The sequence below is a fragment of the Mesoplodon bidens genome (genome assembly GCF_964165515.1).
Source record: "Mesoplodon bidens genome assembly, chromosome: 1".
Lineage (NCBI taxonomy): Eukaryota > Metazoa > Chordata > Mammalia > Artiodactyla > Ziphiidae > Mesoplodon > Mesoplodon bidens.
This window is the reverse complement of record NC_138176.1, coordinates 77,003,947-77,019,172: the sequence shown is the minus strand read 5'-3', so window position 1 is coordinate 77,019,172 and position 15,226 is coordinate 77,003,947.

The window sequence follows — 15,226 nt, the reverse complement described above, 5'->3', positions numbered from 1 at the left end:
TTTCTCTCTACACCTGCCTCCTGATCTGTTGGGGGATTTCACAAACCTCGCTCTGGCAGTGTCTCCACCTAGCCTACACAAACAACCTACAGAAGTTTCAGTGGAGAAAGATATTTATGTAAACATAGCAAAGCCTCCGAAACTCACAGAAATTATCTTGCAAAAATGTGCCCTTGATTATAAAAGATATATTCATCAGGATCCTCACAAACAACAGAAACCGAGCTCATGATGGCTTAGGCAAGAAAGGTACTGATTAGTCCACAGACGCTAAGGTCAGATCAGTATAGCTGGAGCCAGTCACTAAAATGTCAGTGATCTTTCTCCGTCTCTGTCCCTCTATGTCTCTCTCTTTCTCTCCCTCCCTCTCTCACTCTCACTCTCACTTCCCAGTGCTGCATTTCTCTTTGAGGGATTCTGTCTCTGGCAGGCTCTCCCCAGGGGGTAGCAAAATGACTCTCAGCTGCACCATCATTATGTCTTATCAGCTTTGCATCTCTGGCAAAAAGAGAGGGAGTAACTCTCTCAAGAACCCCTGCAGAAATCCCAGGATAGAGTATTATCATACTGATTGAGATCAGGTGTCCATCTCTGGGACCAGTCAATGTAAACTTAGGGATGAGAAATGCTGATTGGCCAGGCCTGGATCACATGGCCAGGAAATGAGCTCAGCCCCATCTAAGCTGAGAACTGGGAAAGGCTGTTGCCCAAAGAAAGAGCAAGAAGGAGAAACGAGCCCCAGGCTGATAAGATAGTGCCCATTTCCGAAAGCACAGGGCTTTCTGCTTTCTAGAAGTATCTACCCCCCTGCTTCATTCCTCATTTGGCCTACAGGAATCTTTCCCTTCTTTGGGCTGATTGGTTCTCCTACAACAACAAAAATAATAGTAGCTCACCCTTATATGATACTTACTATGTGCTATTTACATGTTTTTATTTATGTATTCCTCACAGCTTCATATGAAGTTGTTACTATTACCACCCACGTTTTATAGATGAGGAAACTGAAACACAGAGAAGAAAATAATTTGCCAGCTTTACACAGCTAGTAAGTGGTGGAACCGAGGGGCAAGTCTAGCAGGCTGGCTCCAATGGATACTAATGTCTACCTTGCTATTTTGCCTTTGTAATAGTTTTCTTTTGTTGCCATTTTATACAATTAGACTGCTTAAAGCATGGTTTCAAAAGCAAGGATGATGCTGAAATCTTTTTCACTCCAGGTTTACATAGAATTCTAATCTCAGAACTCAATGACTCTGTAGTGGGTAAAGGTAATTGAAATGTCTTAAAGATTTTTACATGTTGAGTTTTTGACTCGATCCAAAAAAAGAAAAGAAAAGCCTTGGAAATAGAGGAGGTCTGAAAAAAGATCCTCTATAACAGTATTTCTTAAGCTTCACCTATTCACAAATTTTCTATATCCACACACCACCTCAACTATTATTTACTTGGTATTTTTATTGAACTTGATCTTAAATTGACTCACTATTTATTGGCCCTGACTCCAGCCTGAAGTACCTGAAATCATGGAGTTGGTGTTCTAATCGTCTTTTTCCTAAAACATATTAAAAATAAGTACCTGGGAAATCAGATTACAATGAGATAACACTCATGTCACCAGAAAGGGTAAAATTAAAAAGACTGACAATAGGACAACCAAACCACTCATGCATTATTGGTGGAAATATAAAATGGTACAAGCGTTTTATATTTTTTCTAAAGTATAGAAAAATCTGTTTCTTATAAAACTAAAAGATACACCTAGCCTATGACCTGGCAGTTAGAATTGTACCTGAGAGAAATAAAAATATATTTACACAAAAAGACTGACGTAAGAATGCTCAGAGAGGCTTTATTCGTGATGGTTAAAAACTGGAAACAGACAAGAGAATGGATAAACAAACTGCGGTCTATTAACAGAATACTATTCAGCAACATAAGGGAATAAACTACCAATGTACACAGAAAAACGAATGAAGAAAAAAATTAAGCTGAGTGAAAGAAGTCTTACACAAAAGAATACATATCATATGATTCCAGTTAATTGAGGTTCTAGAATAGGTAAACTTATCTATGGTGAAAAAAACCAGAACAGTGGTTACCTGGGGATGAGATCGGGACAGAGATGAAGGAGGAACAGGCATAAGGGAGCTTTCTGGGGTGATGGTACTATTCTGTATTTTTACAGGAGTTTGGGCTACATAGGTATATGTATTCATTTTGTCAAACGGTAAATTTTACTAATATAGAAAAATAAACTAAATAGATAATCAATAAGGACCTACTGGATAGCACAGGGAACTCTACTCAAGATTCTGTAATAACCTATGTGGGAAAGAATCTGAAAAAGAATAGATATGTGTATATGTATAACTGAATCACTTTACTGTACCCCTGAAACTAATACAACATTGTAAATCAACTATATCCAAATATAAAATAAAAACTTTAAAAATGCAAAAACCCCCCAAAAAAGAAAAAGAAACTATAAACAAATATTGAACTCATTAATAACCTGCATGCAGAAGGGTTTTAGGGGAAATGCACCGGTGTCTCCAATGCATTAAAAATAAGATGAATCGATGGCTCCATCAAGGGGTGGCTAGAAGGTTAGATATGTGATGAAGCAAGTACAGTGAAATGCTGATGGAGAATCTAGGTGGTAGGTTTACGGCTGTTTGCTGTAAAATTCTTCCCAATTGGCTGCATTTTGAAAATTTCCATAATTAAATGTTGGATGAAAGTAAATACCTAACCGTTAAAATAAACTGTTCACTTAGCTACCACTTGAAAGCACTTCATCTCCCTCCAGTGGTACATGTTCAGAGCCTGCAAACACTGCTGGAGCAGAAACTTGCTTTTTCTTGACATCTAGGTTTGCAAAAGAACATTTTTCCAGCTCTGTTTAAGCCTATAAAGCTGAGTGAAAAAGTTGTGGTTCAGGTTCATATACATCTCTTCACTTTTCAAGTCACAAATTACACATTTTCTTCTATTTGTCTCAATTCCAAGCTTTCCTGAAACAAAGGAACAACTGACTAAAATTTTGTAAATGAGCTCTATTCTCCTTCAGGAAGGTCATTCTTTAGGAAAAGAGAGGGATTTGGCTTTTGGAAGTCTTGGTCACTGAACAAATATGTCTCTAATTTAACAGCATGATGGAAAAAAATGAAAGCTGGCCACTATGGAACTTTGTAAGTTTTATAGGTGCCGCCACTTAAACCATTGCCTGAGATACTGTTAAAGTTTCAGTTATAGTATGCAGTTATCAAATATTTGAATCCAATAGCAACCCATACCAATAGTGATTTGGTCTAAAATATATTTGTGTGACAAATAAATGACTGTCATTCACAAGGTTTAAACAATAGTCCTTAATCAAAAGAAATTGAGAACGCTAGAACAGCAGAGCAAGCAATATAAAACAAATTAGAAGATTTGGAGCTAGGCAGAATAAACAAAATGATTATTTTTTAAGCCATGACAATTACTATCTTGATCAAGAAAAGAAAAGCACTAACGACAAATATTCAGCAGTCTGAAAGAGTTTGAATAGCTATTAGCATAGATTAAATTTGTATAGAAAAAAAATAGCACATGGGCTTGTTACTTGCTATGGTATCCAAAAAAAATTCAATGCCTATAAAATGCAGAAATTGTTCTAATTAGGCAATTATAATGACTCTGTTTATTAGAATTGTAATTCAAATGCAAGCTTCCATTTTACATAATCTAGCACTAAAATAAATAAATTAATTGCTGTTAGGAAAAAAGAAACCCAGATTGCTATTTGCTTTATATCTGTGCATATGTGTGTAAACTAATAGAAGGTAGGAATCAGATCAATGTTTCTTCTTCTTATAATATCTACATGAAAGTTATACTTATTAACTACCTAGATGAGATCTACTCTTAGACAAACTAATGATAACAGTTTATTTGAAATTTAAAAAAAAATGACAGTGATACAAAAAGAAAAATTATTGAGCAAACATTAAGACTATAAGCCTTCAAAACTGCCTTCTAAGGGAAGAAGCAAACCTCTGTGGCTATAGCCAAAGATAAATTACAGATCGCTTAAAAAAAAAAAAAAAAAAAAAAAGGACAAGAGAGGATCCTGCCAAGAAAACCAGAGTAAGGAAACTATGGATTCTGTCTTGATCTCTCCTATTTGGTAAAATGTAAAACTCTTGCTGAAACCGTGTGATGAACAGATGAACATGGCTGGGATCATGCATAATGCAGTGGTACAGATGCTGACAGACTCACACAAAGACACTTCCATTTATTTTTCATGGGCTTGAAAACTGAGCTCTACAATGGTCCCAGGTGAGTGTATTTTTGGCTTAACAAATCTCCCAGAGTGCTTTGATTTTCTTTGCATCCTAAATGAAGCTATCCATCATGGCTATGCCTCTTAATTGTCAAAATCGAAGAGATGGAAAGGAAGCCAAGTTTCTGATTAAATTAATGTGCCCATTTGCTGAATTATAGAAGACCTCTTGCAAACCCCAAATGGATCATGTGGTTTTTCTAGGACTAGTTTTTTAAAACTGAATGAATGATAGGACCAACTCTGACAAGCCAGGCTTGAAATGAACAGCTATAGGGTTTCTTCCTAGGCTCCCCAAGGTAGAATCACTTCGTTACCCTCCCCAGTCTCCTGCCAGAGAAATTTCTCATTATCCTGTCTCATTATATCCCCGTCAACCCCTCTCCATTGCACACTCACTCAAATACTTCAGTCTCTAGAAACTATCTATGTACTTAAAACTAAAGAAATATTGAAGCTAATTGGACTAGGTATCACTACGATGGAGTAAGCATCTAGATTAGGGAGTAAAAGTAATAAAACGCTGACATGGTTCCCAGTATCCATAATGTGGGGAAGCTGGCATCCTGCATGGTCTGTGGGTTCTGGTGTCGGGTATAGGTTTTAGTTCTGAACCACAATATTTCCCCTCTAGACATCATTTGCACAGTTTGGAAATCACACTCACAGATCCTGGAAGGGCCATACAGGCCCACCTGGGGAAGCTATTGAAAAGGGGCATTTGACCATTTGTAATTGCAAGTTTGCACCTAGTTCAGGGCCTGGTACCAAGATAAACAATGCAACGTAAAGGGTTCCTTTAAGATATCTGATTGAGAACAAGTCTTTCTTTTCTTCCATCTCACTGAAATGACAGACGAATAGAATCTAAAATATAAAAACCTATTTTAAGAAGATAATTCATAATTTTTTTTCTTTTCTGGAATATTTTAACTTAACAGACATAAGCCTCAAACATCAGAAACAAGTTTAACTTAACTCAATCCTGATTGTTGCTACTCGAAGTGTGATCTGTGGGCCATCAGCATTCACATCAGCTGGGAACTTGTTAAAAATGTACATTCCTTCTCCTAGACCTACTGCACCATTCTTTGCATTTTTGAAAAGATCTCTGTGTGATTTTGTGGACACAAAAACTTGAGACACGCTGAGCTGGATGCTGGGGAGATGGGTACTTCAAATGAAAAGTTGTACAGAACTTGGGCTAGGTTGGTTTCAGGGCACACTGGAGCAGAGGAAAGCCAGAGTTACACAGAAACAGAAATGGCTGGAAGAGGTCATGTTGTCAAGGGAAGAGGAAGAGCAGGGCGGAGAGAAGCAGAGATTAGAGGCCCTGGGACAAGGAACTGAGAGAACTATACCAACTCCCTACGTTCTTGCCCAATCCTCAGACCCAGAGATCTCTCACTTCACATCTTGGATTGATGCTCTATGATCTGTGGCAACTTTACATTTAATACTTCGTTAGGGCAAGTCTGATGCTAATCCCTGATTATCTCTATATGATTTTCCTGTGTGATGTAGTTGCTATCAAAACTAACAAGGTTTGGGAAGTTGAGTGCAAAAAGGGAAATAAATCACTTAGTTCTCCACAGGATCTGGGCCACATCTGGAGTATGGCGCTCAGTTTGGACACCTCAGGTCAAAAAAGGATCCTGGCACCTTTGGACTTCCCTGGTGGTCCAGGGGTTAAGACTCCATGCTCCCAATGCAGGGGGCCCGGGTTCAATCCCTGGTCTGGGAACTAGATCCCACATGCCACAACTAAGAGTTTGCATGATGCAACTAAAGATCCTGTATGCCGCAGTGAAGATCCCGTGTGCTGCAACTAAGACCCAACACAGTCAAATAAATAAATAAATAAATATTTAGGCGGGGGGAGAAAAGGGTACTGAGGGTACTGACACCCTGGAGTCAGACCTCCAAAGAGGCATGGTCTGAACTACGTCTGAAAATATAATCAATAGAGGAACGGGCAACAAAAGCAGGGGTATTTGGCTCCTGGAAAAGAAGATTCTCAAGATACGTCTTGAAAAAGAAGACACTATTTTCTAATATTTTAAGGATTAGATAAAGAATTGATCTTTCTAGATGTCAGAGCCGGCCCAGTGGGTGGCCGTGAACAGCTCACTGTAAGGAAAAATTTTCTTATGACTCCGACGGCATTACAAGCTGTCTTTTGAAGTATCAAGCTCCCTGTGACCACAAGTCTTAAGTTGAAAGCTGAAGCTAAAAGACCCTCTTCAGAGACTTGGGAGAGAAAATTCTACTTTGAGCATGGAACTAGAAGACCTTTGAGATATGTTGTATCTCTAAGATTGTCCAGTTACAGGGCTAGAATTATAAAGGCTCTTTTCCCTCGTCTACTCTTGAGCAGGTAGAGTGACTGCTTTAGTGATCTGAGTGATCACTGAAGTCCAGATTTTTCTATTTGCCTTATTTTCTAAGAACTCTGATGAGTTTTATGACAGACTTTGAATAATAAGATGGTAACAATTGTGAGGGAATAAAAAGTCATTTGGAGTCCAAGAGAGAAATTGAAAGAAAGCTATGAGTTTGGAATGAGAAAGGAACAAAAGCTGGTTCCAAGAGTTCTAATAGGGCAGGGGGTTAAAAAAGCTGTTAGAGGCAGAGGACCTTGAAGCTTCTGCTTTCTTGCATTTGTGATCTTTATTTCCTCTCTATTTTAATTGCTTAAAAAATTATCCCTATCAACTATCTCACGAAGACAGGAAGTACAGCCACTTTCATTATCATTTCCAGCGCAGAGCAAACATAAGCAAGCAATGCTGTATGAATCTGTTGAGTAATTTAGCAAACACAGAAAGTTGCACAAGGATTTGAAAAGCAGAATTTAAAACTTAAAGTTAATGGGAAAACCTAAACGACAAATTGCTAAAGGTCAGATTTGTTAATAAAAGAATGAAGCAAATCAAAGCAGCAGAATTTGAATGACTCTTCTCATCATACTTATGAATATCATTTTTTACCATCCCCAACCAAGTAATTTCTTATGAGACTCCAAATGCCAATTTTTAATTTTTCTATATATTGCCTCCTAGTTTGTACACAGCCTTTCTTTCCTCATAACCTCTGTTATCTCACTCCTCTTTTTTATACCTCTATTTGCCCAAAGCGTTCAGTGTGTGTGGTAAGCAGCATTCTCTGCCTCTCTTCAGACTTCCAACCGTGGAGGAAAATTCCCAGCTCAGAAACATGTTAATCCAGCATACATGCTCCATGGCTTCAGGGATCCAGAGTTCAGAAGACCCAACCCAGACAAATGCAAGGAATGTGAATAATTCTGCTTTAGGAATCCATGAAGTGCTCAGTAAAATTTAGGGACAATATCTTTTGTGTTCTTTTCACCCTTTTTCTTTGGCAACTGTGAAAGGCACATTTTTTTCACTTTTATATTATGATATATAGGTAGTTTACGGAGAAATAATAACAATAGAAATACCTATGTACCTACTATTAAGACTTAGAGATAGCACATTACCAGGACCTCAGAAGCCTTGGATGCCCATCACTGAAGGTCTCCTCTCCTAGTGCCAGAGACAACTACCCTTCAGAATTTTTTGTCAATGATTCCCTTGCTTTTCTTTATAAGTTTACCATGTAAGCCTATATCCACAAACAATATACTGTTTAGCTTTACCTGCTTATAACTTCATATAATGGAATTCTTTTATACATAAATTTTTCCTCTTTTCTGTTTAAATATTGTTTTTCAGATTAATCCACTTTCATGTGCGTAGCTATAATTCACTTAACTGCTCTATGGTATTCCATAATAAACCTATACACTGATTTCTTACCACATTACTGTTGATGGATATTTATATGGGCTCCAGGTTTTTTGCCATTGTAAACACTCTTGTATGTGTCTTGAGATATATTATTGGTGTAAGAGTTTCTCTAGTATATATACCTCAGATTAGAATTGCTAGGCTGTAAAATATGAACAATGTTCAAATTTGCTTGGTAATGCCAACATGGTGATACCAATTAACACCCCACCAGCATAGAGTACTGGTTGTTCCACACTTCTTGCCAAAACTTAGACAGGTCTAACTTTAAAATTTTTGCCAATGAGTGGGAAATGATATCTCATTGCGGTTTGATTTCCCAATTACTGATGTGATTAATCATTTCTTCATGTGGTTTTTTGGGTTTTTTCTTATAAATTTATTTACTTATTTTATTTTTGGCTACATTAGGTCTTTGTTGCTGCCCATGGGCTTTCTCTAGTTGCGGCGAGCAGGGGCTACTCTTCGTTGTGGTGGACGGGCTTCTCACTGAAGTGGCTTCTCTTGTTGCGGAGCACGGGTTCTAGGTGCGCAGGCTTTAGTAGTTGTGGCACACAGGCTCAGTAGCTGTGGCTCACGGGCTCTAGAACACAGGCTCAGTAGTTGCAGCACACAGGCTTAGTTGCTCCATGGCATGTGGGATCTTCCCAGACCAGGGCTCGAACCCGTGTCCCCTGCTTTGGCAGGCAGATTCTTAATCACTGCATCACCAGGGAAGTCCCTCTTCATGTGGTTTTTGGGGGCATATTTGTGTTCCCTCTTCTGCCTTTCTACTGCATTTTCTTTCTTGTTCCCTTTAGGAAGTAGGTATATATTCTAGGTTTATATCATCCTTTGTCAGTTATATCTATTGCAAACTTCTTTTCAAAGTTACATCTTGTATTTTTACTCTCTTTGTGGTGTATTTTGAGGAACAGAAAAGTTCTTAATTTTAATGATAATTTATTGATATTTTCCTTTTTGAGGTCTTAAGAAATTTTCCTTTAACCCATGGTTATTAAAATATGCTCCTATAAATGTTTCTAAAGGCATTCTAGTTTTGCTTTCCGCATTTAAGTTTATATTCTACCTTAGACAGATTTTTTTTGTAAATGTGTAAGGTAGGGACCTGTTCCATTATTTTCTGCACAGTTAACTGATTTTCTCAGGTGTACTTGCTGATACTCCATTCTTATCCCACCGATGTGCATTATCTACTCTATCATCTTTCAAGTTTTCATGTATGGGTATTTTATATTCCATTTGTCCACTGTTGTTATATTTCTACAATGACACTACACTTCTTAGTGGCTATAGGTTTATAATAATTTCTGATACCTGCTAGATCAAGCCCTCCTATTTAATTCTTCTTCATGGGTAACTTTTGTTTTGTAAATAAGTTTATTTATATGATATTTTAGATTTCACATGTAAGTGATATAATATGGTATTTATCTTTCTCTCTTTTTTTTTTTTGCGGTACGTGGGCCTCTCACTGTTGTGGCCTCTCCCGTTGTGGAGCACAGGCTCCAGATGCACAGGCTCAGCGGCCATGGCTCACGGGCCTAGCCACTCTGTGGCCTGTGGGATCCTCCCAGACCGGGGCACGAACCCACATCCCCTGTATTGGCAGGTGGACTCTCAACCACCGCACCAGCAGGGAAGCCTTATCTTTCTCTTTTTGACTTACTTCCCTTAATATGATAATCTCTAGGTCTATCCATGTTGCTGCAAATGGCATTATATCACTCTTTTTTATGGCTGAATAATATTCTAGTGTGTGTGTGTGTGTGTGTGTGTGTACACAACATCTTTTCCATTCATCAGTTGATGAGCATTTAGGTTGTTCATGGATAACTTGACTTTTCATAAACAGCCTATATTCATTTAAATTTACCCACATATTTTCCCTTTCAGTTGGTCTTCTTTTCTTATATTTTCATGATTCGACCTGGTATCATTCCACTTCTGTCTGAAAAATTACTAGTATTTCTATTGGTGCATGTCTTCTGGTGTCCAATTTTCTGTTTTTGTTATCTAAAGTTTTAATTTTGCATTCATTTTTAACAATATTTTTTGTTGGATGTAGAAATCTAGTTATTTTCTTTCAACACTTTACATATATTATTCTATTTTCTTCTGCCTTACATCATTTCTGTTATGTCTTTTGAAATTATGTTTCTTATTTCTGAATGCTTTAAAAATGTTCTTATTTTCGTTGTTTTTAAGCTTTTAAATATTTATCTTGTTTAATTTTGTAGCATTTCTTTAATCTGGTTTATTATTTTTCATCTGTTTTGGAATATTCTCAGACATTATATCTTCAAATATTGCTTTTACTCCCATCCTCTCTTTTCAACCCTTCTGGAATTAAATATATATATTTGGTGTATGTTAGAAGTTTTTTGTGTGTCTCATGTATTGTGTTTTTTGTATTTTTCATTTTTTTCTCTTTCTCTTCATGTTTCAGTATAGATATTTTCTATTGACCTAATTTTCTAGTTCACTAATTCTCTCTTCAGCTGTGTCTAATATGTTAAACCCATTTACTAAGTTCTTTATTTCAGTTATTGTAATTTCCAGTTGATTATTTTTAATAGATTCAAATTCTTGCTGAATTCTTTTTTCTCAGCCTTTATATTCTTCAACATGTAAACCTAAGTTAACTTTAAATCCATGTCTAATAACTTCAGTAATTGAATCTCCTATAAATCTGTTCATTTTGCCTGTAGTTCTTTTTCCCTCTTCTCCTGGTTTTTGGACAATCGTTTATCTCCTGGGTTACCTAATAATTTTTTATTAAACGCCAGACATAGCATATAAAAAATTGAAGAAATAATCAGAGGTTTTGAATGATGTTATGTTCCTATAGAGAGGGTTCACTTTTTGCCTGTAGCAAAATTAAAGTTAAGATCACTTTAATCCTATTTGGGAATGAGCTAATTTGAATCTGTGTTTCTTTGTGAGAGCTGGATTGTTTCTAGTTAGCTCTTTTCTTAATCCTATTTGGGAATGAACTAATTTGAATCTGTGTTTCTTTGTGAGAGCTGGACTGTTTCTAGTTAGCTCTTTTGCCTAGGGTGTAGCATTCAAAGATCCTTTATGAAAGCTTGCATTGGTTATCAGGGTCACTCCTCTTTGGCAGGCCCTAAACTCTAATTTTTTTCTCCTAGCCCCATAAAACTGTTGAAAGCTCTGTTAAACCTTTCTTCACTTGACTGCTATTCTCCTCTTATCCTTTTAGTCTTCTGTTTATAAGTTGGCAAATGCCTCAAGAAGAAAAGTGACAATAAATGTCAGTTTCATCTCTTTGCATTTTCCATTCCTTCTCTCCAAGATTTAACCCTTCAAATTCTCACTGCCTTAGTAGCTCTCTGATGCCTTCAAATAGATTGTTGTTTGTATTTTATGCAATTTTCTAATTATTCATAGCAGGAAATTTCTGATATGCTAGACTTTTATAACTTTCCATTTAAATATTAGAAGCAGTTTGTCAAGTTTTCTTTAAAAACATGAAATTTTTATTAAAATGTTATTGAATCTAAATATCTGTTTGAGGAGATACATTAAGACCTCCTATCCATGAACATGGTATATCTTCTTTAGGGTATCTTTTGTATCTTTTCATCAAGTTTTAAATTTTCTCCAACATAGGTTGGACCCTGGTAGATTTATTCATGGTTACTTCATATGTATACTACTATTGTAATTAATATGTATTTTAACTATATTTTCTAATTAGTATTACTGAGGTATAATTTTGTATTACTTCTTGCAATTTAACTGTAGATTCTTTTGTGTTCTCTATGAACAACTGTATCATATTAAAATAATGAGAGTTTAAGTTCCTTGTTTTCAATCTTTACATGTTTAAAAAATTTAATCTCATTATTTTTGGAATATTATGGTGCTGTCAAATTACTGTCTACAACATCTAGTGCCATGTTGTGTGGAAGTGATGCTAGTAGGGCATCCTTGGTTTGACTCTGATCTTCAACATTTCACCATTAAATATAATGTTTGCTGTGTGGGATTTTAGCAGATTTTCCTTCACCAAGTTAAGGAATTTCACTTTTCTTTGTATTTTGCTAAGATTGTTTCCATACATGGATGTTAAATTTTATTGAAAACCTTTTCTGCATTTATTATTTTTTTCTCTTTATATTTGTTACTGTTATATTATTGGTTTAAATATTTAACCAAATTTTCATTTATTATATAATTGCCATTTGGTCATGATATGCTATCTTTTAAATAAATTGTTGAATTCATTTGTTAGTATTTTGTTCAGGCTTTTTACATCTATACCCATAATTAACTTTGGCTTGTAATCATTCTTTCTTGTGCTATACTTGTCTACTTTAGAAATAAGTGTTATATTAACACCATAAAATGAGGTAGGGAATGTTTTCCTTAAAAAAAAAGACTTTATTTTTTAGAGCAGTTTTAGGTTCACAGCAAAATTGAGAGGAAGGTACAGGGATATCTCATATGCCTCTTGCCCCCACACATGCATAGTCTCCCCCATTATTGATATCCCCCACCAGAATGGTACATTTGTTACAATTGATGAAACTACACTGACACATCATAAACACCTAAAGTCCACAGCTTACCTTAAGATTCACTCTTGGTGTTGTACATTCTCTCAGTTTGGAAAAATGTATGACATGTATCCCTCATTATAGTATCATCAGAATATTTTCACTGCTTTAAAAATCCTCTGTGTTCCACCTATTCATGTCTCTCCCTTAACCTCTGGCAACCACTGATCTTTTTATTGTCTCCGTAGTTTTGCCTTTTCCAGAATGTTGTATAGTTGAAATCATACAGGTAGCCTTTTTCAATTGGCTTCTTTCACTTAGGAATGTTTTTTAAGGTTCCTCCACATCTTTTCATAGCTTTGATAGCTCATTTCTTTTTAGTGCTAAATAATATTCCATTATCTGGATTATCACAGTTTATTCATTCACCTATGGAAGGACATCTTGATTGCTTCCAAGTTTTGGCAATTATGAATAAAGTTTTTATAAACACCAATGTGCAGGTTTTCATGTGGACATAAAATTTCAACTCCTTTAAGTAAATACCAAAAAGTTGATTGCTGGATCACATGCTAGGAGTATGTTTAGTTTTATAAGAAGTAGTCAAACTGTCTTCCAAAGTGGCTGTACCATTTTGTATTTCCACTAGCAATGAATTAGAGTTCCTGTTGTTCTAAATTCTTGCCAGCATTTGGTGTTGTCCATGTTCCAGATTCTGGCCATTCTACTAGGTGTGTAGTAGTATCTCATTGTTGCTTTAAAATGTAAATTAAAAATTGTGTGGATCATCTTTTTATATGCTTATTTGCCATCAACATATCTTCTCATTTTCCTTTTTTATTCTATGGAAGTATTTGTGTAATATAAGAATTAGCTATATCTTGAATATTTGGTTGAATTTGACTGTTATGTCAGTTAAGATTAAATCAAGGAAGCAAACAACTAGGTATATGGAATAAAAAAGTTATTATAGAAATTATATCTTACCTGATTGCAGGAGGATCTGGGAAAGTAAGATCCAGAGAAGGGATTTGGACGGTCAGAGAAGTCACTGATCAGCACTCTTGATGCAGTGGAATGCATGGATAAGGTGAAGTTTACAGGGAAATCTGCACACCAGGCACTCTTACCTTTCAAGTGGTAGCTGAAGCAGAGCTGGTGGGGAGGTCAGTGGAAGACGTCTGCATCTGTGTCTAGTGGTGGAACTGGGATCACTGGTGTGCATCAGGGTCAACAGTCAGGAAAAAGAGACTAACACCAAATAAGGGAGAGAGAGAACAATCTGCAACCTGACAGCAATCACTATGGGGAAGAGTGAGGACTCACTGGCACCTGTGCATCTGTCTTTCACTGCATCTAACCATGATGACCAACTGTATCACAAAAACATACAAGGAGGGAATTCTGGGAAACAGTTCCAGTTTACCCAGTTGATACAATGCAAAGCTACCAAATATGTAATGTTTAGTATTTTCCTTGTGGGAAGAATTTTAAATTTTTAAATTTCTTTAATGGGTTTAAAACTATTTCTTTCTCTGAAAGTTTGGTAAGCTGATTTTTTTTTCCCCTAGGCAATTGTCCATTTGGCCTAAACTTAAATTTTTATTGTTAAAGTTATTCATACTATTTTCTTATTTTTTAAAATCATGACCATGTCTATAGTTTTATGCTCTTTTCATCCATAACATATATAGTTGTTCATTATTTTTTCCCGATTCCCAAATAAATTTCTTAATTTTTTTCAAACAACTAAATTTTGGCTTTTTAAATTTTCTTATATTTTTTCTTTATTTCATTAATTTCTGCTCTTTATGATATCTTTGTTTATACTTTCCTTGGATTTATTCTACTTTTTAAAAATTTCTTCAGTTGGGTGCTTCTTAACTCACTGACTTTCAGGCTTTTTTCCTATATAAGACATAAAGGTTTAAAATTCCCTCTAAATGTCAGTTTAGTTATACACCATAAATTGTGGTATACAGAATTTTCACAATTGTTCAGTTCCATTATGATTATGTTTTCCATTATGGTTTCATCTTTCACCTGTAAGTTATTTAGGAGTGTTTCTATAATTTCCAAGCACTCTCATTATCACTTATCATTTAACTCTAACTCAATTTCATTATGGCCAGAGAATATGGTTTATACCACCACATTCATGTGGTCTTGTTAAACTTGCTGAAGATACATTATGGACTAGCAAATACTAACATTCATGAATTTCTATGTGTACTATATATATCCAGTTGGAAAAATTATAAAGTCTTCTATATCCTTACTAATTTGTCTCCTAAGTTTATTAACTACCAAAAGTAGAATGGTAAAATCTCCTACTGTGATAGTGTTTTCTTCAATACTTCTTGTAAGTTGTCCATTTTTGCTTTATATATTTGAGGCAGGGTATTAAGTGTACATGATTTTAGAATTATATTTCTGGCAAATTGAACATTTTATCATTATGAAGTAATTTTTATCTCTAGTAATGTATTTTATTATTCATCTTCACTTTCCTTCAGTTTTGGACATAATCTATCTTTAAGAATAAGCAAAATGGCAAG